The sequence below is a fragment of the Dromiciops gliroides genome, chromosome 1 (assembly GCF_019393635.1).
Source record: "Dromiciops gliroides isolate mDroGli1 chromosome 1, mDroGli1.pri, whole genome shotgun sequence".
NCBI classification, from domain to species: domain Eukaryota; kingdom Metazoa; phylum Chordata; class Mammalia; order Microbiotheria; family Microbiotheriidae; genus Dromiciops; species Dromiciops gliroides.
In genome coordinates, this window is record NC_057861.1 from 589,818,196 (window position 1) to 589,842,865 (window position 24,670).

Genomic DNA, 24,670 nt, shown 5'->3' on the forward strand with positions numbered 1-24,670 from the left:
AAAAGATATCACAGGTGTATAACATTGCAGAAGTAGAATTGATAGGAATTGGCAAATGATCGGATGTTTGGAGTAAGGGAAAGAGAAGAGTTAAAGATGAGTCCAAGGATCCAGAGATCATAACACCAGAAAAAGTAGATTCTGTCTGGCAGCAGAGGACCTATGTAAAAATCCCACCTCTGACAAAGGAGCAGAATCTATTGTTTCAGGTGAATTCAAAAAAGTGATCAAGATTTTAGAAAAAGCTAGAGAATAATAATTATTAAGATTTCAAACAAAATTGAAATGATTAAGAGATAGAGAAATTATACTATGCTTAGAGATATCATGGACAACAAAATAATATCAATACACAATGCTTTTACACCAAACAACATAGCATCTAAATACTTAAATTAAAAGTAAATTAAATTTAAGGGAGAAATATATAGTAAAATAATAATAGTGCTGGACCTCATTATACCACTTTTAGAAATTGAACAAGAATATTAATAAGAAAAAAGTTAAGGACCTATATTGAAATTTTTGGGAAAACTGCATATATTATATATTGTATAATTTCTGAATTGGGATGGAAAACAGTTTACATCTTTCTTAGCCATTAATGGCACCAATAAATTAATCATATATCAGAGTTTCAAAACCTCACAAAAGATTTAAAATGTATCTTATTTACTGACCACAGTGCAATAAAAATTATATTAAATAAAGGGTATTTTCAGGAAGAATTAAAAGTTAACTAGAGAGTAATAACTCAATCCCAAAAGGCTGATTGATAAAAGAACAAATCATAGAAAACCACACAATTTCATTAAAGAAAATTACACCAATAAGAAAACATGCCAGAATATATTGGATATTACTAAAGCAATTCTTAAGGGAAAATTAAGATCTTTAAATGTTTTCATCAATGAGAGAGAGACAGAGCCAGAGCCAGAGCTAAAGCCAGAAAGAGAGATAGACAGAGAGACATAGAGACAGAGAAACAGAGAGACAGACAGAGAGAACTAATCAAGAATTTGAGTAACTAAAAAAAGGTAAACCAAGAAAATAGAACTTCTGAAACTAAACACTAGAGTAGAAAAGCTGAACATGAAGGAATATTTTTTAATTAAAAGTAAAACCATTTTATCAAATTAATAAAACTTTTTAAAAGATGAATAAAGTATTTAAATAGTTTGAGTAAAATAAGAGAAAAAACCAAAATTCTATCAAAACTGAAAAAAGACAGTACACAACAAATGAAGAAATAAACTGGCAGAAATAATTTCCCCCAATTGTATGCCAAACAAAATAAAATTAGGTAAAGTGGATGAATGCTTACAAAATTGTCAATAACAATATTATTATTAGAATAAATGGTTAATCTAAATACCCTAGGATCAGAAAAATAAATTGAACAAACCATAAATGAACTCCACTAAAACAAACAAAAAACTCCAGGATCAGAGTAGTTTACAAGTAAATTCTAACACATATTCAAATAATAATTAACTTCAATATTATATAAACAGTTTGCAAAAATAGGAAAAGAAAAGACCCTGCCAAACTCTATGATACAAATACGGTCTTGCTACTAAGCCAAGGAGAGAAGAGGCAGAGAATGTTATTGACCAATATCCCTAATGAAAATTGACATGAAAATATTAAATAAAATATTAGTCAATACACTCTAATAATACAAAAGATTAAACAGCATGAGCATTTTGTATTTAAATGAGCAAAGGAAGTCGGGCTCAGTAAAACAAAATAAAAATAATAGAACATTTAATATAAAATAATAAAAATAAAATTATATCAATAGACACTGAATGTTTTTTTTTACAAAATCAAATAATTCTTTTAAAATATGAATAAAATAAGACAAATACTTGAATAAATATTCATTTCTTGCATGTAGGCTATGTAAATATAATAAAAATCAAAAATTACTTAAATTAATTTGCTAATTTAATATTATGCCAATCTATACATTATGTTTTTATCAATCTAAAATAAATCAAATTCATCTTGAACAAAAAAAAAAGGTCAAGATCCTGGAAGGAAATAAGGGAAAAAATGGGATGAATAGCGCCTAGCAATACCAGATTGCAAATAGATATATCACAATGCAGTAATCATCAAAATTATTTAACCCCACTAAAAAAATAGTTCAATCAATGAGACAGATTAGTCAAAAAGAGTACAGTGGTATAGTATTCAGTAAACTCAAAGTTTCCAGGAATCACTATTTGATGAAAACAGTTAAATTTTTAAAAAGTAGAATAGCAAAAATTAAATATAGATCAATGTCTCATGCAGTATCAAACCAAAACACCTCCATACTTGTCTTAGACATAAAGGATGTCATCATAAACCAATTATAAGAGCAAGGAAGAAAATAACTTTTGTAACTTTGGATAGGAGAAGAGTCCATGGTCAAACAAGTGATAGAGAAAATCACAAAAGATAAAATGGACAACTTTGATTAGATATTAAAAATTTTAGGGGGCAGCTAGGTGGTGTAGTAGATAAAGCACCAGCCCTGGATTCAGGAGAACCTGAGTTCAAATTCAGCCTCAGACACTTGACACTTACTAGCTGTGTGACCCTGGGCAAGTCACTTAAACCTCATTGCCTTGCAAAAAAAAAAATTACATTTTTGCACAAAAACCAATGCTGTTAATATTTGGAAGGAAACCTAGCTTTGGGGGAAAAAACTTGCATTGATTTTTTTTTCTGATAAATGTATCATATCCAAGATTTATAAGGAGATCATTCAAATTCATAAGAAGAGCCATATACAAAAGAGAGATGTTCAAAAAATATGCACAGGCAGGTTTAAAGGAAGAAATATAATCTTTAAGAAAATGCATGGAAACTATCCCATATTAATAATTAGCAAAGTGCAAATTAAAACAATTCTGAGATTACACTTAAATTGCTCTATTTGGAGAAATTGACAAAAAGAAAATGAAAAGTTTTGAAAGGGCTGGGGAAGGATGTGAATGAATGTACTCTTCACACAGTTATGCTATGATCCAGCCATTCTGGAAAACAATTTGGAATTTATTCACTAAACTGTATTTATCATTTGACCCAGCAACCACACTAATACAACTATACACTAAGGAAATAAAAGAAAAACAATTCATATGTATAACATTATTTATGGCAACTCTTTTTGAAGTAGCAAAATATTGGAAATGAAAGTTATCTGGTATCTATCTATTGAGGAATGGCTAATCAAACTATGATATACGAAAATAAGGAATACTACTGCTGCATAAAAATGACAAAATATATGGTTTTGGAAAAACGTGAGAAAATCTTTATATATTGATAGAGTAAAACAACAGAGCCAAGAGCTATTTGTAAAATAACAACCACATTAAAAAGAAAAATAAGTTTGAAAGATTTGAGAACTCTGTTCAATGCAGTAGCCAATTATTGCCTTTGAGATACTTTTTCAGATATAACCAAAATCTCTCTCTTTTAAAAATGAACAACTCTGTATATTTGTTCTAAGGACTTTGTTCTTCTTTTATTTCTTTTTTTTTCTATTGAAATGACTGCAAGTAAAAGGAGGTTAGGGATAGGGTAGCTAAAAAGGAGGAAAGAAAAGAAAAACAAAAGAAAAGTTTTTAATTGAGGCATCTTTTAAATAAAGAAAACAGGAGGAAAACTTGAAAGAAGCACAGACGAACAGGACAATTTTGAAAGATACAGGTTGAACTTTGAAACTTAGGAAGAAAAGCATGGTATACATAAAGAAATGTAAAGTGTAAGGTACAGATCTCTTTTTCTGTTCTACTAGATATTTGGAAATGATCATTTTATTTGGTATTTGTTAAATTCAGAGCAAAACAAAATAAAATACCACCTCTGAAACCTACTACTATGTGACCTCAAACATCATTCACCCTCCCTATGCCTCCTGTTTCTCATCTATAAAATGAGGGGATCAAACTAGTCATTCAAGTATCTTCAAGCATCTATGATCCTGATTGACTAGAAAGAAGAATATAAAGTTAAGAGAAGAAAAGATTTGGGGTAAGGATATTAAGTTCAATTGTAGACATGTTGAGTTTGAAGAATAGGTGGGACATGTAATTGGAAATATACAGCATGCAGTTGGAAGTGGAAAACTGGAGCTCAGGGAAGAGACTAGAATTGGATAGAGATTTGAAAGTTATCTGCAAAGGATTTCTTTACTATCCTACATCCCTGTTCACACATCTCTAATATATATATATATATATATATATATATATATATATATATATATATATATATATATATATATATTCTCATTGTTCCTTAATAAATTACTGTGCATCATCTGGCATCTTGGCGGTACAATGGCATAAAGTGCTGGGCCTGGAGTAAGGAAGACCTGAATTCAAATGTAGCCTTAGATATTTACTAGCTATGTAAACCTGGGCAAGTCAGTTAATCTCTGCTTGCCTTAGTTACCTCATTGTAAAATGAGGATAATAATAGTTCCTACTTTACAGCGATGTTGCAAGGATCAAATGAGGTAACAATTGAAAAGCACTAAGCACAGTGCCTGGAACATAGTAAACACTATATTAATGTTATTTAATATTTCATTATTATTATCATTCCATACTTAATATCTTTCATCCAGTACCATTTCTTTCAAGTTTGCAGGTTCCACTAACCACATAAGCAGAATCTGACATGATAGGAGAGAGTAGAAGAACCCTAGGCCCCTGGCATCCTATGACTTCTTATCACACTTATTCACCTTTGCCCCAAGTCAAATCCCATTCCCCAGAACATAACAAATTCATATGGTTAAAGTTTGACAAAAGCTGTAGTGCAGAACCCCAAATGCAGCATTTAAAAAGGTTTTCTTACATTTGTTTTAAGGATTAAAGATCCAGAGCTGTGGTGGTCCTTGGAGAACATCTACTTCAATACCCTAATTTTACAGATGAGAGAAATTCAGTGTTTTTCAGAGGCTTAAACTTTGCTTGGTGGCCAATTTAATAGACCATGTATTAACTAATATGTTACTCATATTAGGTAATCTGGTGCCATGACCCAATTAAATACATACTCCTTTATTAAATTAATATTATATTAAATTGCTACTAATTAAAATATTTTTATTCAATCAAAGTATAATGCTAATGATAGAATTTGGGGCATAGTGGCAAGCTAAGGGTGGAAAAAAGTGAGAAGGGCTTTTCAGTTAAGTGGAACTTTCTGTGTCCCACAAGCCACTCCATATAGAATGTGAACTCCTTGAGAGCAGGAATTTTGTTGTTCATTTGCTTTGTTTTGGTCTCCATATCCCAGTAATCTAACAGTGACATCCACTTAGTAGGTACTGAAATATTAATTGGAATGGATAGAACTGATGGTCGGTAGTACAGTATATAGAGGGCTAGATTTGGAGACTGGAAGACCTAACTTCAAATATTGTCTCAGAAACTACTAGTTAGATGATCCTTAGCAAGTCACTTACTTATTCTCTGACTCAGTTTTCCCATCTGTAAAATGAGATAGTTAAACTTGATGGTATCCAACATCCTTTGCGGAGCTTTCCAGGATCACAGGTTTTGCTAGGCTTTTTAGATTTGATATTTCCATGACTATACACACACACAAACACACACACTCATACACACACACACACTCCACACTATTTCCAGACTATAGAACATCTCTTTCGTCATTCATTCATTCATTTGTGTTTTAGAAGTTCCCTTTCTTTTCATAGGAACTTTAAAATTGGGATCTTGATATACCTATCCTTGCAAGTAAAATAATAGAATTTTGTGGGTATGTACTAAAAGCACACAAAATGAAAAGGATTGGTTTCTTCAGTTCCAATTAGTATTTATTAGTTACCTATAATTATTCAGTATACTATACAATTTTTTATTTTTCTAATATAAGCAGCTGTAATCAATGAAAAGTTGAAAGTGAAGACCTCAGACCTACAGAAAAGAGGTCAATAGCAGGGCTACTTGTCTCTGGCAAAGAATAATAAAAAAAATTATCAAGGCGGAGATTGTAATGAAAATAACCAGGGAGCACCTAGCAAATGAGATCTCAACTTGACTAAAATTGTTGAAGCAACTTGGCTATCACCCAAATAAATCTGGGATATAGACAGAGCTGATACAGTATATTAAGAAAAAAAGTTTGTACCTAAATGGTGGTAACCAAAATGATTTCTATGTCTAGTAATACCGATTATTTGAAAAGCTGAAAGATTTTATAGCTTTAAAGCACCTTTATGAAAAATGGGTCTTTCAGATAGAAAGAGAGCAAGTTATTACAGTAACGAGGGCCCAAGGAGATTTAAGTACAAAATATAAAACCTGGCCTAAATATAGGATACGGAAAATGGAAACTCCTGGGGATAACTCCAATTCAGCAGAGCCCACTTTTACAGGAGCCTGTGAAATTTCGTCGATTTACCCAATAGTCTGCTGTTGCTTGGAAATGATCAAAACTAATTCAGAGTATCTCTTGGGGTGTGAAAAGCTGATCTCTCAGAGGAGCCTTCCTCATCAGTCTAAGCTAGAAAGGCAGGAAATGCTTTTCTACCCAAAGTAACAGACCCATTTCCACCCTAAACGGAGTTATTTCACCGATGGGTGCCCAGGACGTAAACCACACAAGCAGAATATAACATAAAAGGAGAAAGAGTAGAAGAACATATGCCCCTGACATACCATGATTTCTGATCACACTTATTCAGCTCTGGGCAGGTCAAATATGTTCCCCAGAACATAAAAAATGCACATAGTTAAAATGTGATAGAAGCTATATTCCAGAACCCCCAATGTAACATTGAAAAAGGTTTTATTGCATTTACTTCAAGGATTAACAATGCAGAGCTTGTGATAGTCTTTGGAGGCCATCTACTTCTACCCTCATTATTTTGCAGATGAGGGAATATTATTTAGCCCCGTGAGGTTAAATGACTCACAGTATCAGAGATTTAGAGCTAGAAGGGACATTAGTGGTCAACAAGTCCAATACCCTCATTTTACAGATTAGAAAACTGAGGCCAAAAGACATTAAGTGACTTGTTAAAAGTCACTCAGCAAGTAAGTATCTGAAGCAAGCTTAGAACCCAGTTCTTCCTGACTTGAGTCCATCACTATCTCTGATCATCACAGTTGATGTCTCTGATTCCAGAGTCAACATTCTTATCCTTTTATTATACTACCTTTTGAGTCAGCAACACATTATTAAATAGCTATGTGTCAGAAAGATAGGTAGAATTGTGGGTAGAGCAGTGGAGTTGGATTCAGGAAAACCTGAGTTCAAATTCTGCCTCAGACATTAATTGACTAGGTAACTCTGGGCAAGTCACTTAACCTTTCTAGGGTTCAGTTTCTTCATTTGTAAAATGGAAATAATAATAGTACCTACTTCATAGGTTTGTCATGAGGATTAAACAAAACAATAAATGCAATGTACTTTATAAAACCTTAAAGACCTATTTAAATATTAGCTGTTATTTATATCTCCAAAGACAAAAAATAAAAACAAAAAAGAAGGAAGGAAAAAAGGAAGGGATATAGGATAGGGACATATCAAGGAATTAAGGGACTATTAAAGTTTAAACTGACCAACTAGCTATCAGGACAGACATACCTATGAAGCAAGGGGAAATTACATTCTATAGCAAAAAAGATAGACATGGCTACTACCTGAGCTAGGAGACAGAGATAAATCCAGAGGTCAAAACTATCATTCCAAAAGAAAATCCCCCTTACTCTCACTCAAGTATTCCCCATCCCCAAAGGGAACTTTCCATAGTCAGGTGGTCACCCCATTTGTCCCCCCACCATCTATCCTCTATAAAGACTTTGGCCTCCCTTCTGGTAGAGGAGAAACGTGACTCAGAGAATTATGTCTCTAAGCCACCTCCTCTCCTCTTCAGGTGAAGATTTCCACTTCCCTCTTGGTCACTTTTACTACAAGCCCAAATAAAGGACTATTTTATTCTAATTAGATTGTGTGTGACAGTTGCCATTCTTGAAAGAGGAACACCTAAGGATACCCACCAACTATTTCCCCCATGACAGAAGGAAGCAAGGAAGAAAAATAAAAGGAAAAGAAAAATTCCTGGTCTCAAAATGCTTACATTCTACTAGTGAAGACACTCAGTTAATAAACATTTATTAAATGCCTACTATGTGCCAAGCCCTGGGTTAATTGTTGGAAATTGACAAAAAAGAAAGACAGTTTCCACCCATAAAGAGCTTACAATTTAATAGGGAAGGACAACACTTAAAAGAAAGGTGAGAAGCTAAAAAAAAGTGTGGAGAAGTGGAAAGCAGTAGGGAATGCTGGAGAAATTCAGAGGAATGAAGCCAAGTGGGAAGTGAATTGTTGGCTGACTTGCCACTCTCCTTAAATGGATGTTCTAGGAGGAGCTCTCTAACCTCTCCAACTGGGGGAAGAGGACCCAGGGGCAAAGTTCACTCATGGATGAGGCCTGAATTCTAAGGTTGAAGTGATCTTAAAAGATAAAGAAGCCCTAGAATTCAGGCCTCATCAGTGACATGCGCAGCCAGGTAGGAAGTGATGAAATGGTAGTATGTGCACTGATTAGTAGTAAAAGTAATTATAGGGCTGGAAAGATGCCACTGGGGGAGTCAGGAAAAGCCTCATGCAGGAGGCTTAAAATGAGCTTTAAGGAAACTGAGACTGAAGAGCATTCCAGGGATGGGAGACAGTGTGTCATTTTAGATATATTCGCTACATTTGTCTCTCCTATTCTCCAGAATAATGATATCGTTTTGGGACAAGAGGACAAATCAGTAGGAGAATATTTTACCCTGGAAAGCAACAAGCAGAAGGAGGTTTTGAACTTCTTGCTGCTCTTCTCTAACCAATTTACAGAGTCCTCTCTTCCTCCTTCCCAGAGGGAAAGAACAGTGATTAAATTTCAAAGGAATTATTTTAGCAAAACTCAACCCGGAAACAATTAACAAAGGGATAGAGAACTTCAATTTGTGCAAAAATCCCACACTGTCTAGAGACAACTAGGAAACATTTTATGTTGCTGTTAACTCCCTATTTTATAGGGAGCAGTAGGGAATATTCATACAGAATATCTTAGCAAGTTAAATTTTTCTTCCCATGTTTTACTAGTCAAATCAACATGATCAGCAGAAAAGGAAGAAAAAAAAGGAGGGTTTGTCATGAAATTCTTAAGGTAAAATTTCAGGAAATATTTATTAATGAAACACATTTCTCTAAAGTGAAAGCTTTCCAAGAGCCATGTTATCTTGGCTGTTGGAGGACTGCCAGACTACAAAGCAGTGTTTAACTGTTTTTCTTTTGTTCTTAAGAGCTGCACTATAAATGTACATACCTCATCTGAAGAATAAGCATTCTAATCAGAAATTTTATTTCAGTAAAAATAAAAATAGGCCCAGTTGGAGGAAAGAGGCACATTGCATTGGCTTAATTTTTCTTCCCTCTTTTATCTGGGAAGCAATGTATTGATGCTTTACCAGCTGTGATAACTCTTTCATAATAATAGCCTTCGTCTATCTTAAACATTCCACTTAAACATTCCAACAAAGGGACTTATTTCTTCTGCTTTGTACTATTGTTGTATAATGTGCAGAATCAGGCAGCCTAATATAATGGAAAGATGGCCAACCTTTGAATCAAGACTTTGGATATAGGTCTGGTTTTCTTTCTAGCTTCATGACCTTGGACAAGGCACTTAAACTTTATCTCTCTGTACCTAATTGTTCTCATCTTCAAAAAGAAGGGGTTACTTAAGACTTGTAAGCTGTGTGACCCTGGGCAAGTTACTTAACCCTCATTGCCTCACAAAAAGAGCCCCTTACAGGGGAAAAAGAAAGAAGAGGGGGTACAACTAGATGACCTTTAAAGTCCATTGCATCTCTCTGATTCTATGACCCTTTGCCTATAGTAAGAGAGATGGACAATCTCTATGTATTTAAGAATATGGTTTGACTTCCATATATCTTTGAATCCCTGATATATTAAGGATCCATAGAACATGCATTTAATCAAGTCTCCAGCAACAAACCCTACTGATCACCTTACTAAAATTCTGTGTCCATTGATTATGCCCAAGCCTTTCACTTGGATTCAATAAATCCACCTTCATAAATAAAATAAGGGGAAGCATAGCTAGACAGCAAATGTCTTTAAAAGATCTGGTGGCATGGTATAGTGGAATCCAAGTTCGATATGTGTTGAATGTCATATGAAAGTCAAATCAGGTGCTATGTTGAGAGGTAGAACTTCCAGGAATAAGGAAGCAATGGTCCCACTGACTCTGACCTGGTCAAACTACAATTATCATTTGTCTTTTTTTTTAATTCTGGGTATCAGGTAGAGCCAAGATGGTATAGGAAAGGCAGTAAATGCTCAGAGTGCCTGACACAATTACTCCAAAAACAAAACAAAATAAAACAAAAACAAAACAAACAACTCCAAACATAGTCAGAAAACAACTCCTGGAGCAGCAGAACCCACAAATACATGGCTGAAAATATTTTTCAGCCAAAGAAAACTTGGAAGTTTGGCAGAAGGTTGGAGCCAGGCTGGGAGTGGAGTCCAGCCCCATGATCCTGCCAACACAGATACAGTCACAGGTAGGATGTGACAGGGAAATTTACCCCCAGGCCTCTGAATCAGCTTCAGTGCCCACATCTTCCAGAAGTAAGCTCACAGTCTGGTGTGAGGGCCGAATGGCTGGCTAGCGGGGGAGTCTAAAGGGGTGTATGCAGGAGTTAAGGGGGGATTTGAATGTCTTACCCCAGCAGGGAATGAGGAAGAAACCTGGAGCAGTGGTGGCACAGGTAGGGGAGGGGTACAGGCTTGTTGGAGCTAGCATCCAGACACATGAAGTTTTGCCACATGGTTGATTGGCAATTTGGCCTGGGGTTATCTATGGACCAGAGAAGAGGCCAGGTGAGTGAAGCAACTGCCCTTCATTAAATCATAACACCTAGGACCCCCTGAAACTTGGTACAGTATATCCTGGAAGCAGCATCCCACACTAAGAAGGAGTTAAAAGTAAAGTGAAAGATGGGAAAGATGAGCAGACAGAGAAAATTGAAAACCATAGAAAGTTTCTTTAGTGATGAGGAAGATTGAGATGCACCATCAGAAGAGGATAGCAACATAAGGGCTCCTACATCTAAAGCTTCCAAGAAAAATATGAATTTGTCACAGGCCATAGATGTGCTCAAAAAGGACTCTGAAGATAAATTCAGAGAGGCAGAGGAAAAACTGGAAAGAAAAATGAGGGTGGCACAGGAAAGACATGAGAAAAAAGTCAACAACTTGAAAAGCCAAATGGAAAAGCTCTTTGATGAAAATAATTGCCTAAGAATTAGGATTGAAGAAATGGAAGCTAGTGACTTTATGAGAAACCAAGACACAATAAAGCAAATCCAAATGAATAAAAATAGAGGGAAATGTGAAATATCTTCTTGGAAAAACTGCTGAGCTGGAAAATAGACCCAGGAGAGATCATTTGAAAATTATTCGTCTACCTGAAAACCATGATCATGGAAAGAGCTTAGACATCACCTTTCAAGAAATTATCAGGGGAAATTGCCCTGATATTCTAGAAGTAGAAGGTAAAATATAAATTGAAAGAATCCACAAATCACCTCCTGAAAGTGATCCCAAAGGGAAAACTTCCAGGAATATTATAGCCAAATTCCAGAGTTCCCAGGTCAAGGAGAAAATATTGCAAGTAGCCAGAAAGAAGTAATTCAAACACTGTGGAACCATGATAAGGATAGCACAGGATCTAGCAGCTTCTACATTAAAGGACCAGAAGTCATGGAATATGATATTACAGAGGGCAAATTAATTGGGTTTAAAACAAAAAGTCACCTACTGAGAGAAACTGAATATAATCTTTCAGGGGTGGAAATGGGACTTCAATGAAAAAGAGGACTTTCAGGTATTCATGATGAAAAGACCTGAACTGAATAGAAAATTTGAGAGGCACTAGAGAATAAAAAAAAAAAAAGATAAGCTGGAAAGTGAAATCATGAAAATGTTAAAAGGTTAAATTATTTACATTCCTACATGGGAAGATGATATGTCCAAATCACAAGAGCCTTCTGGTTATTAGGGCAGATGGTAGAAATAAATTTAGACAGAGGGCATAAGTGGGAATTGATTATGAAGTGCTAATACCTGAAAATCATTTTTTTTGTTTTTCTTTTTTTTTGGGGGGGGGAGTCAGAGTTAATGAGTGTCTTTTGTCCAAGGCTGAATTTGAACTCAGTCCTCCTGGGTCCAGGGCAGGTGCTTTGTCCACTGTGTCACCTAGCTACCCCATGATGACATCTTTGGGGTAAAATTGAGGGGGGAGGTGAATACACTGGGGCAGGGAACAGGGGAATGGCAGAATGGGGTGAAATCTCACATGAAATAATCAGGAAAGGCTGTATGGAGTGGGGGGAGGGAAGGGGAAGTGTGGGGAAGTGAAGTAGCCTTATACACACCAGAATTAAATCAGACCTTAATCTGATCAGAGTTGGCTCAAGGAGGGAAGAACATACACACCCAATTGCGTAGAGTAGTCTATCCAATCGTGCAGGAAAGTAGGAGGGGCAGGGGATAAGGAGGAAAGGGTGAAAAAAGGGAGGGCAGATCAAGGGAGGGGGCAGTCAGAAACAAAACACTTTTGATGAGCAATGGAGTAAAAGAAGATAGAAAATAGAGTAAATATCATAGGAAGCAAATAGGATGGAGGGAAACAGTTATGGTGATTGATTATAATGGCAAAACATATGGTACTTACTTTGCTGGGCTATTGTAAAGAAAATTCTTTGTCAATTTTAAGGTACTAAATCAAAGTTATGATGAACAGGATGCTATCAGAGAAACCTGGAAAGACCTACATGAACTGATGTGGAGTGAAATGTACTGTATACAAAATAACAGCAATAGTGTAAGATGATCTGCTGTGAAGGACATGGTTATTCTCAGCAATTCAATGATCCAGTATAACTCTGAAAGACATGAAAATTGCAGTCCATCTACAGAGAAAGAACTGATGGTATCTGAAAACAGATTGAAGCATATTTTTTTGATAGTTCCTTAATCTGAAGTTTGTTTTTGTCTGTTTTCTCTCACAACCTGGCTATCGTGGAGATGTTTTCTACAACTCTTCATGTATGACTGATGGGGGTTGGGGGCAGGGAGGGAGGAAGGAAGAGAAGTTGCAACAAAAAATTAAAAACAAGATGTCAAAATTAGTTTTTGCATGTAATTGGGAAAATAAAATTTTAAACAGAATAAAACGTTCTGGGTATCATATTTTAGGAAGGACACAGGTGAGATGGAAAAAGGCTAGAGGAGGGTAAACAGGATTGTGAAGGTCATTGAGTCTATGTTTTAGGATCATCAGTTGACAGAACTGGTGACATTTAGTTTGGAGAAGGGAGACTCAGGGACAACATGATAGCTATTTTCAAATACTTGAAAGTATTGTGTGCAATACATTTAGCTAGTTCTATTTGTCCCTAGAGGGAAAAACCAGGAGCAATGAGTAAAAGTTTCATTTCTTAGTTTTATTTATTTTTAATTTATGAAATAAATTTAAGAAATAAAACATAGAAGAATAAAAAGGTGATTACATACGAAACTGCAAATGTATTATTTAAAACTTCCTTTTCTTTATATCTATCTATCTACCTATCATCTAAATTTCTTTTTTTTCTTCCCCCCACCCTAGATATGACTACTATTACATAGAAATATGTTTGCATAGGGGCAGCTAGGTGGCACATTGGATAGAGCACCGGCCCTGGAGTCAGGAGGACCTGAGTTCAAATTTGACCTCAGACACTTAACACTTACTAGTGGTGTGACCCTGGGCAAATCACTTAAGCACAATTGCCTCACACACACACACAAAAATAAATATGCATTCATGTAACCATATATGTTTTTGTGTATGAATATATGCATATGTGCATAAATTATGTATATACACATGTTCATATATACGTGTGTACACATATTCATGTATATATAATATGTAGTACAATAATACATACACATACATATACACATCAATCCATCTATCCACATACATACATACATGTGTGGTAAAACATGAAAGTTTTTAACTAAAATTTAAGAGTTGAATGCCCATTACTGAAGGACTGCCAGTTTTTGAAGGACTGGCCTTTCTGGGAGGAGACCGTGCCGAACAGCCATGCACATGCTGATGCTCAGGAGAGCGTGACCAAGCACTCCACTTCCGGGGTGCAAGTTTGAAAATGAGGAGAGAACGGAAGTGGGTGCTCTCACTCTCGGCACACACATGCTGGCTCAGGTTTGATGGCGTGTTCGGGTGATCGGCCCTGTTCCTCAGTGGCAGGACTTGCTTGAAGCTGTTTCTTAGCTTGAGAGGTAACTTTTGGATTCGATGAGTTTTATAAAAGAATATAGACTAAGCTTAGATCTAAGACTATTTATTTGTATTTCTACCTTCCTATTTCCCTAATCAGTATCACCTGTTTGTTGGCTAATTAATTCCCAAACACTAAAAGCTAAGTAATCCATCTCTAATTAAAGCTCAGAGGTTTCTTTCTCTTACTGGTCTGGGAGATATATAAGGGAAGGGTTAAAGGGGAGTTTAATGCTCTTATATCCAATTTTAAATCTCACACATGCATGAATGAATACATACATATGTGGTAGGCCAAAAGTCACCATGCTTTAATAACTTTTTGAAAATTATTTTTCCTTATTTTTTGCAATTTACAAGATTTGATTTTTCATATATAATGTAAATTCATTTTCCATGTATGCCATATATGATTCTATGGTATTGTAAATTAAAAACAAAAACAAAAAGGAGTCATTAAATATAGAAACCCCTTTGGCCTATCCTAGAGAGAGAGAGAGAGAGAGAGAGAGAGAGAGAGAGAGAGGGAGAGAGAAATCTGTATGTGAAATCATTCTATATGTCTAATTTTCAATTCTTTCTCTGAATGCAGATAATTCAAAGAAACACATTTAGGCTCTTTGCTATGAAAAATTTTCTAATAATTATTCAAAATTGGAATGGACTATTCTAGAACATAGTGATTCATAGTGATTTTCCCTCCAAAGTAGATCCTTAAGCAAGATTTGATAACTATGAGCCATGTATGTTTTAATGGGGACTGTTTTTCAGGTATGGGTTGGATTAACTGATAGGTGAGATTTTTTCCATCAATCAATAAACATTTTTAAACACCTATTATGTGGCAATATACTATGCTAAGTGCTGGTGATGCAAAAAGAGTCGAAAGACAGTCCCTTTCCTCAAGCAGCTTATAGTCTAATGTGGGAAGACAACATGGAAACAAATATAAATAAAGCAAACTAGGTACTGGAAAAAATTGAAAATTTATAGAGGAAGGCACAAGAATAAAGAGCTAGGGAAGGCTTCCTGTAGAAAGTGGGATTTTAATTGGGACTTTCAACTGTGAAATTTTATGATTTTCTTATACTTCTTGAATTTGGTTCTACTCCTATCTGTCTCAGGATAGAGACATTGTGAAATCAGTCAGAGAAATAATAGGAGGGAATCTTGGGATTTTTCAGCTGGAAAATAATTTAGAGATTCTCTTTGTATCCCAATTCTATTATTATGTAGAATGGAAAAGATCCAGGATTGGAGATGAAAGACATTTCTGGATTTGACTTACTCTGTACCTTGACCAAGTTGTTTTTCTCTCTGTGCCACAGTTTCTCCATTCTAATTTAAAGACATCACATTTTATTGCCTTGAACTTATTGGTTCCCTAAGAAAAGGTCTATTTTGATAGACCTTCTTTCTTCATTCTTCCCAGTACAGGAATAAAAATTTGGTTGTGTTAGTTGACCAAACTACTTGACCATAATAGTAAGAATTTGATTTAAAAATAAATATTGTGCCCAGGAGCCACTGAACTTCCCCTGATTATCCATCTACATACAGTCAGATACAGTAGCCAACAGTTCTATTTTATCTTGCTTTTCCCCAACCCCAGGGCTGAAGGGGAAGAAGACAGCAATTACTCATAGCTTTGTTTTGCTAACTTGTTCATTAGTCTCTTGTTTGTTTTCCAGTGGCAACATTGGTGAAAAACATTAAAATGAAAATGACATTTCCATGAAAGAGGGGAAGCAACAACAACAAATTAAAATTCAATTAGCATTATTTATTAAGTAATCACTACTCAGAAAACAATGCAATGGGTAATAGGGTTGGGAGTGGATAGAAAGGGACATATTGTTCCTTCCCTCAATGGCCTTCAAGTCTAGTTGGAGAGCTAAGATAGGGACATAGATAACTATGCTACAATGAAAGGCAAAGGAAGCTGGATTTGGATAGAAGAGACTATGTTTCAAATCCTGCCTACATTACTTACATGTGTTGTGACCTTGTACAAGTCATTTAAACCTTTAGACTTCAGTATCCTCATCTGTAAAATGTGAGGGTTGGACTTATTGACCTCTGTAGCCTCTTCCAAATCTATCTTCCAAGTCTATGATCCTATAATCCTAAATTCTCAGGAAAGGTTCAAAGTTATAGGAGAAATTTGAAGAGAAAAAGATTACATACTTCTGTCTGAAGGTATTATCCCCAAATGTTTGCTGGATGTAATGACAGATTTAAAGAAATTTAGTCCATGCATGATCACAAAATTAGTAAGATGAAGACTGGGGGTAGGCAGTATTGGTATTGAAGGGTATTGAAAATTAAATATAGTTTTTATTTGCCTGTCCCCTACAAAAAAAACACCACAGATTAGATAAATCAATTTTATAATATCTCCTACAATTTGTTTCCATACCTGTTGTCCTCCTATGAACAAAGCAGTTCAGAGAAAATAATATCTCCTACAGGATAAACCAGATCAGAGACAGTCAAGAAAACACATAATACCAATTTATTTTGTCCCAAGAAGAAATAAACATGAACATGCTAGAGACCACTTCCAAAAGGGGAGTTCAAAAACTCCCTCTTTCTAAGGGTATTTAAAGTTTCTTTGCTCTCTGTTTACAGGGTAACTTCATTAGCTTGATACAAATCAACCCAAAGCAATGTAGGGGCCAAATTTAATGTGTGGAGAGTTAATTGGGTGGTTCTCCATAATATTGGGGTTCAGAAAATAATGAGGGACCTCTAGGTCCAAAACTTCCTCCTGTCCAAACTGCCTTTTTAGTTATTTCTCCCAGGTCAATAAGAAAGGAGCTTAACAACCTCTTTTCCACAAATGAATCAGGTTTTATTAATGGGAATAAAATACACAGTAAATAATAGTAATAAAGTCACAGTAATAAAGTCAAGGACAAGGGAATAAAGAAAAGGAAAAATCAATAATCTCCCTGGCTCTTCTAGCAAGGTCTGTCTCAAACCCAAACTCGCTTTCAGCTCAGCTAATTCAAAGGGCTGAATTTAACTCACTACCAGGCATCAGTAATTTCTATGGGAGTCAGCTGTTCAGCCTGTAGTCTGCTCCAAATGCTCCTTCAAGGCCAGAGAGAGATTGAGAGTGTGAGTGAGCCACTTCCTGTTGGGGTCCCTTTTTCTACCTTTTTCTCCCTCCCCCAAAAGGGAGGTCCTTCAAGTAGTGTGACTGAGACTGGTTCCCTGTTGATGATGCAGTCTACAGCCTCTGAGGAGATTCCTTCTCAGGGTTGGTCAAATTACGTTAGGTCTAACAGGGCAGGCCAGGTGTGGCTAAAATCGAATCATCTTTAAGTGGGTACTTAGTAGTTTTTCATTCACACCCAATTCAAACACTACTAAGTCAATCAAGTTGGACCCCTGGGCATCTGCCAAATTCCATTATTTTACCACAGCAAATACTATAAATGTAAATCAGTTAAACAATACAAATCAGCTTAACAATTCCACTTAAAGCAGATGCTAAGGTTAGAGTATGTGGAAACAGTAAGGGTTTTATCCAAGACAAGGATGTCTAGATAGTTGGTCAGGAAAACAATAAGATCTATTTACTTTCTTGGGGAAAGAAGATAGTGAATTGGAATTTCAAAGGGGCATTTATTAGGGAAAGTGAATAGGGACTATCTGGGTTCAGTTTGAAGTCTTTGTCAAAAGGCATTTTGCTCCTATTATTCCAGGGTCTCATAGAATCCACTTGGATAATAGGTCAGCTCCATCAAATCCAGGTGATCCATACATTCATATTAACAAGGGTGAGTTTCCACATACAAGATGCCATTTGAATTAAGCTTTCAGGGAAGTGTAGAATTTGAGCAGATGGAAAAAGCATAGAGGACATTCTTGGAGGAGAAAACTGAAAAAACACATGAAGGACTAAAAAGTAAGTGGGCATGTTTGTCATCTATCTCAAGAATCAGTGCAGCTGGGGCAGCTAGGAGGTGCAGTGGATAGAGCACTGGCCCTGAATTCAGGAGTACCTGAGTTCAAATCCAGCCTCAGACACTTGACACTTACTAGCTGTGTGACCCTGGGCAAGTCACTTAACTCCAATTGCCTCAGGAAAAAAAAAAAAAGAATCAGTGCAGCTCCTGCTGGTCCCTGAGCTCCCCAGCCTGTTCTTTGCCCTGGAGGTCCCTCATGAGTCTACCTCCTTTCAGGTGTTCTTTGGGAATGTAGATGCATCTGGTATCAAAGAAAATGTGTTTAACCCTCCCATGGTTGCCCAATACATCTACCTCCAGCCCTCCCACTTCAGCGTGCGCAGCACCCTCTGAACAGAACTGCTTGGCTGGGAGCTCAACAGAAAATAGGCAGAAGGAGTTTCTTCAGGTGGATTTTCAGAAGGTGATGAAAGTCACTGGAGTAATCACCCAGGGTGTGAAGTCCGTCCTCACCAACATGTATGTGAAAGAATTCTTGCTCTCCAGTAGCCAAGAGGGCAAATACTGGACCTTTGTTCATCAGAATAAAGAAATAAAGATCTTCAAGGGGAATGAGGATCATACTAGCCCTGTAGTGAACCCTGTGGTGAACCCTGTGGAGCCCCCGCTGCTTGCCTGATGCCTGAGGATTCACCCCTGGAGCTGGACCAACCACATTGCTTTGAGGGTGGAGGTTCTGGGCTGTGACACTCAGCAGCTGCCCTAATGGGTTAGGGTTGGGCTGAGCTTTGCTCTGAATAGCCCCTTCCCCTTCTAGGCTGACATCCCTTTCTCTTTCCAACCCCTCAGCTACCTCTGCCATTAGTGACGCTGTTATGTGATTCAAATACTACAGGTCAGGGAGGCTTTCTGTGATCCTTGACTATCTCTGCGCCTGCCCCTACTGAGGTGAAGAGAAAAGAAGGTGCCCCCTCTTTCACAGCTCTAATCCCCCTCCCTCTGGCTCATCTCCCTGGTTGAGTGACATGGTTCACACCCTGCCTTACCTAGAAGATGGAAGTTTACCCGAAGGAACACGCCAGATTGAGTACAAGAAGCTGGCTCTGTAAGGGAGAGGCTCACCTGGCCTTGCAGAGGAGGAGGTGTGGGAGGTGGAGGTGGATTATCTGTGACTATTTCTAGTATCCCATTAAAATACAGTGTCTCTGAAAAAAAAAAAGAATCAGTGCAGACCTTTGATTTGGCAAAGTAGGCAATCACTTCCATGGTATGAATCATGGCTCTTAAAAATTTCTCTTATGCTGGCCTTTCAGAGGACATAATATCCTACTCTGAGTAAGCCTTTGAGTTAGGGCATTGAAGGCCCTCATGAATATGCAAATGTGTTACTTGAGTAGGGTAACGCATTCAATGGCTGACATTTATATAAAGTTAAAAAATTACTTTACATAGATTATTCCTTGTGATCCTCACACTTTTGTGAGCTATGTTGCACAAGTGTTAGAAAGAAGGGTCTGTGATTTTCTCAGAATGGGGAACTCCCAGTGGAGGAAATCTCTGTTAAATCACATTGCAACTGATCAGTGACTTATTAAATAAATCCTAGAATATAACCGAAGACATAAAGGGTGACTTGTCACAGGTCACACAGCAACAAAGTGTTGGGGACAGGATTTGAACCCAGGACTCCCTGATTTACAGTCTTGTACTTTGCTTACTATACTTACTAATTGTAGTAGTAGAAGTGTTATCTCCAAATTCCTGCTTGGGATAATAATAGAGTTTCAAAGAGATTCAGTCAATGCATGATCACAAAGCTATTAAGTAATAGATGCAGGATTCAAACCCAGGTCATTCTGGACTCTTGTCAGGAAGATATTTCCACTACACCAAATAGTCATTGAACATTAAAGCTATCATGGCCCTCATTTCCTATTAATGATTTAGCATCTATTAGTTTACCAGATTTACCAGCTACTTGTACCTCCTACAAAAGTCTGAAAGGAATGAAAACAGGAGAGATTACATTTTGATTATGGAATGTAAAGAAAAGATAGGGGGAAAGGAATGTCTTGGTCTACAAGGTGATAACCCAGGAGGACAGATATTGGTGAAACTCCAGAAAAGTGCAGGACGTAGAAGATCACTTTTCTAGCCAGGAAATTTATTTGTGTGGATTAATTGCTTTGGGTAGCTAAGAGGAATAGAGGATAGAATGCCTAGAGGACTGGGCCCGGAGTAAGGAAGACATGAGTTCAAATCCAGCCTCAGACACTTACTAGCTTGGGGGGGGCAGCACTGTTTGACTCAGTTTCCCTATGTGTAAAATGAGATAGAGAAAGAAATGGCAGACTATTCCAGTATCTTTGCCAAGGAAACTGTAATTGAACAACAAATTGCTTTATAGGGGGAGAGATAGATGCACAGTGGAGGTCTAAGGGTGAATACCACAAATTTTACCTAAGGCCATCCAATCTAATAATGACCCAGATGGGGGCAATGGATATGATTTAACCCTTGAAAGAATTTTAGAATGTTCTGGTGGTTTCCTGGGAATATTTTATTCTGTGGGAGAAAGATGATGAAAAACCTATGAGATTGCACAGGGGAATGGCTGAAAGCAGATTGCAGCCTTACTCTGGGGAGGTGGTTCCATTTCACGCCTGTTTCTGATCCAATCTCCAACTCCAATCAGAGCCAGAGCTTTCATAAGGGCTTGAAAAATACACCTGGGAAAGTAAGCTTCCATTTGCTAACTCTTCTCTTCCATGCCAGGGGCCGCATTTAATCTCCACGCACAAACACATGCACCATCTTAGGGATCTACCTGTGCCTTATTTGTAATTGGGTAATTAAAAAAAATCTAATTCCATAGGCGTGTGTAGAGTACATACAAGTTAAAGAAGGACATCTGCTAACAAACCAAAAGAGCATTTTTAGACATGGTAATCACTCTGGGGGCCCGTTTCACAATGCTGAACAGATTGGGGGTTATTTATGGAGTTGTGCTAATTGGTGCAGAGACAAGCGCGAGTGGAATCCATCTCACTCACCAAGCTACCCTGCACCTCAGAGGTAGGCTAAACTGGCAATAATCACGACTTATGCAAGTAGTCATGGCCAAGGATTGGAGTGACTCTCTTCCTTCATTTCCTGATTCCCCTGCCCTCCTCTTTGTCAGCAGAGCTCTGAAATATTTCCATGGTCTTGCTTCTGAGAGTTAAGGAGCAAGTTAAGGAACAACATCTCTTTTTATAGTTTCTCTGTCTACACTTCTCTCATTATTTCCTCTGCACCACCACCTCCAGACTCTGTCAGCCCAGGCAGCAGGTTGGGTTTCTGATTCTTTTGTACTGAGGAATAGAAGAGCATTCTTTTGCCTGACTCTGTTGTCCCCCTGAGGCAATATTTAAACTCAAGTTTCCTGGTGCCAGGTCCAGTACTTTACCAGCAGCACCTCAAACCTGCTGTAAAAAATAAATAAGTAGATTTCAGTACACTTAAAGCTGGAAAAATACCTATAACATCATTTTATTCAAGTCCCTTTTTTTAACCGATGAAGAAACTACTAAACAGAGAAACTAAACAAACAACTCACTGAAAGGCACACTGTTAATTAATGGTAAAGATTAAAACACAGGTCCTTCAGGTTCCCAGTAAGGGACTTATCATTACAGCATGCTGTCTTTCCAAAGAGTTCCTAGTTCTCCCTATTTCTTCTTCAGAGAATTTGTAAGAGAATTTGGTTCTTCAAACCAAAGAGAACCAGGCTACTCAAATTCACGCTCATGGTTCTAATCGTTATTCCTCCCCATTTGACAGTTAACATAGGCATGAATGTGTTGATTTGTTCATTCAACAAACATTTGGTGATTAACTACTATGTACAAGGTGTTGAGGATGATACAAATGCATTTAAGCCCTGGATTTTCCCTTTTGGAAGCTTACTGGGTTATTTTGTGTTTGTGTGTATATTTGTTTTTTAAGTTATACATGTGTAGTCATGCAAAACATTTCCACATTAGTCAGTTTGTGAAAGAAAACAGACGAAACTCCCTTTATTTATTTATTCATTCATCCATTTATTCATTCATTTATTTACTTATCCATTTATTTATTTATTTGGTTGTTTGTTTATTTGCTTATTTTTTGCCTGTGCAATGAGGGCTAAGTGGCTTTCCCAGGGTCATACAGCTAGTTATGTGTAAAGTGTCTGAGGTTGGATTTGAACTCAGGTCCTTCTGAATCCATGGCCAGTGCAAAAAACCAAAACAAACAAAAACTTTAGAAAAAGGAACTAAAAAAAATTCTTCAATCTGTACTCAGACACCATCAGTTCTTTCTCTGTAGATGGATTGCATTTTTCATAAGTCCTTCAGTGTTGTCTTAGATCATTATATCACTGAAAATAACTACAATATTGCTGTTATTTTGTATACATTTCACTCTGCATCAGTTCATGTAGTTCTTTCCAGGTTTTTCTATTAGCATCCTGCTCATCATTTCTTATAGCATTATAATCTCAACCAACAATTTGTTCAGTCATTCCTCAATTGATGGGTATCTCCTCAATTTCAAATTCAACTTTTTTTATCTTGTTTTGAATACCAACCTAGTAGTGGTATTACTAAGTCAAAGAGTATGCATGGTTTTATAGCCCTTTGGCCATAGATCCAAATTGCTCTACAGAATGTTTGAATAAGTTTACAACTTTACCAAGAGTATATCCATATCCCATTTTCCCCATTTCCCTGACATTTGTCATTTTCCTCTGCTGTCCTATTATACAATCCAATAGGTATTAGGGAGTACCCGAGAATTGTTTTGACCTGCATCTCTCCAATCTGTAGTGAATTAGAGCATTTTTTTCCATATTGCCATAGGTAGCTTTGATTATTTCATCTGAAAACTTCATATCCTTTGATCATCTTTCAATTGGGGAAAGGCTCTTATTTTAACAAATTTAACTCACTTCTCTACATGTTTGAGAACTGAGGCCTGTCAGACAAAGTGGTTCAAATTTCTTTCACAGTTACTATTGCTAACTATATTTCCTTCCATCCTATTCTCTCACCATGGCATTTACTGTATTGTCTTATCTTCTTTCACCCTATCCCTCCTCAAAAGTGTTTTGCTTATGACTGTTTCCTCCCCCAATCCACCCTCGCTTCTTTCACCCCCTCCTACTTTCCTACAGGGTAAGATAGATTACTATACCCAATTGAGTGTGTATGTTATTCGCTATTTGAGCCAATTCTAATGAGAGTAGATTCATTCACTCCCTAGCACCTCCCCCATCTTCCCCTCCACTGTATATTTGTTTCTTTTATGTGAGATATTTTACCCTGTTCCATTTTTCCCTTTCCCTTTCTCCCAGTGCATTCCTCTCTCATCCCTTAATTTAATTTAATTTAATTTAATTTATTATTTATTTACTTATTTTTGGTGGGGCAATGAGGGTTAAGTGACTTGCCCAGGGTCACACAGCTAGTAAGTGTCAAGTGTCTGAGGCCAGATTTAAACTCAGGTCCTCCTGAATCCAGGGCTAGTGCTTTATCCACTTTGCCACCTAGCTCCCCCATTAATTTTATTTTTTTAAAGATATCATCCCTTCATATTCAACTCATGCCTGTGCTCTTCATCTAAATATACTTCTCATGTAGGAATGTAAATAATCTAACTTTTTAATATCCCTTATGATTTCTTTCCCTGTTTTTCTTTTTATGCCTCTCTAGTATCTTGTATTTAAAAGTCACATTTTCTATTCAGCTCAGGTCTTTACATGAAGAATGCCTAAAAGTCCTCTCTTTCATTGCATTCCAATTTTTTCCCTGAAGAATTATAATCATTTTTTGCTGGGTAGATGATTCTTGGCTGTAATCCCAGTTCCTTTGCCTTCTGGAATATGATATTATAAGCTCTCTTATCCTTTAATGTAGAAGCTGATAGATCTTGTGTTATCCTGACTGTGGCTCCACAGTACTTGAATTGTTTCTTTCTAGCTGCTTCTAACATTTTCTCCTTGACCTGGGAGCTCTGAAATTTTGCTATAATCTTCCTGGAAGCTTTCATTTTGGGATCTCTTTCAGGAGGTGATTGGTGGATTCTTTCAATTTCTATTTTACCTTCTGCTTCTAAAATATCAGGGCACTTTTCCTTGATAATCTCTTGGAAGATGATGTCTAGGTTCTTTTTTTGATAATGGCTTTCGGGTAGTCCAATAATTTTCAGATTATCTCTCCTGTATCTATGTTCCAGGTCAGTCATGTTTCCAAGAAGATATTTCACATTGCCTTCTATTTTTTTCATTCTATTGGTTTTCCTTTATTGTGTCTTGATTTCT

At 36.7% G+C, this 24,670-nt stretch overlaps 1 pseudogene; it reads left to right on the forward strand.

Annotated features, from left to right (window-relative positions):
• Window positions 1–6,363: 6,363 nt before the first annotated feature.
• Window positions 6,364–19,093, forward strand: LOC122752324 (annotated as a pseudogene).
• Window positions 19,094–24,670: the final 5,577 nt, after the last annotated feature.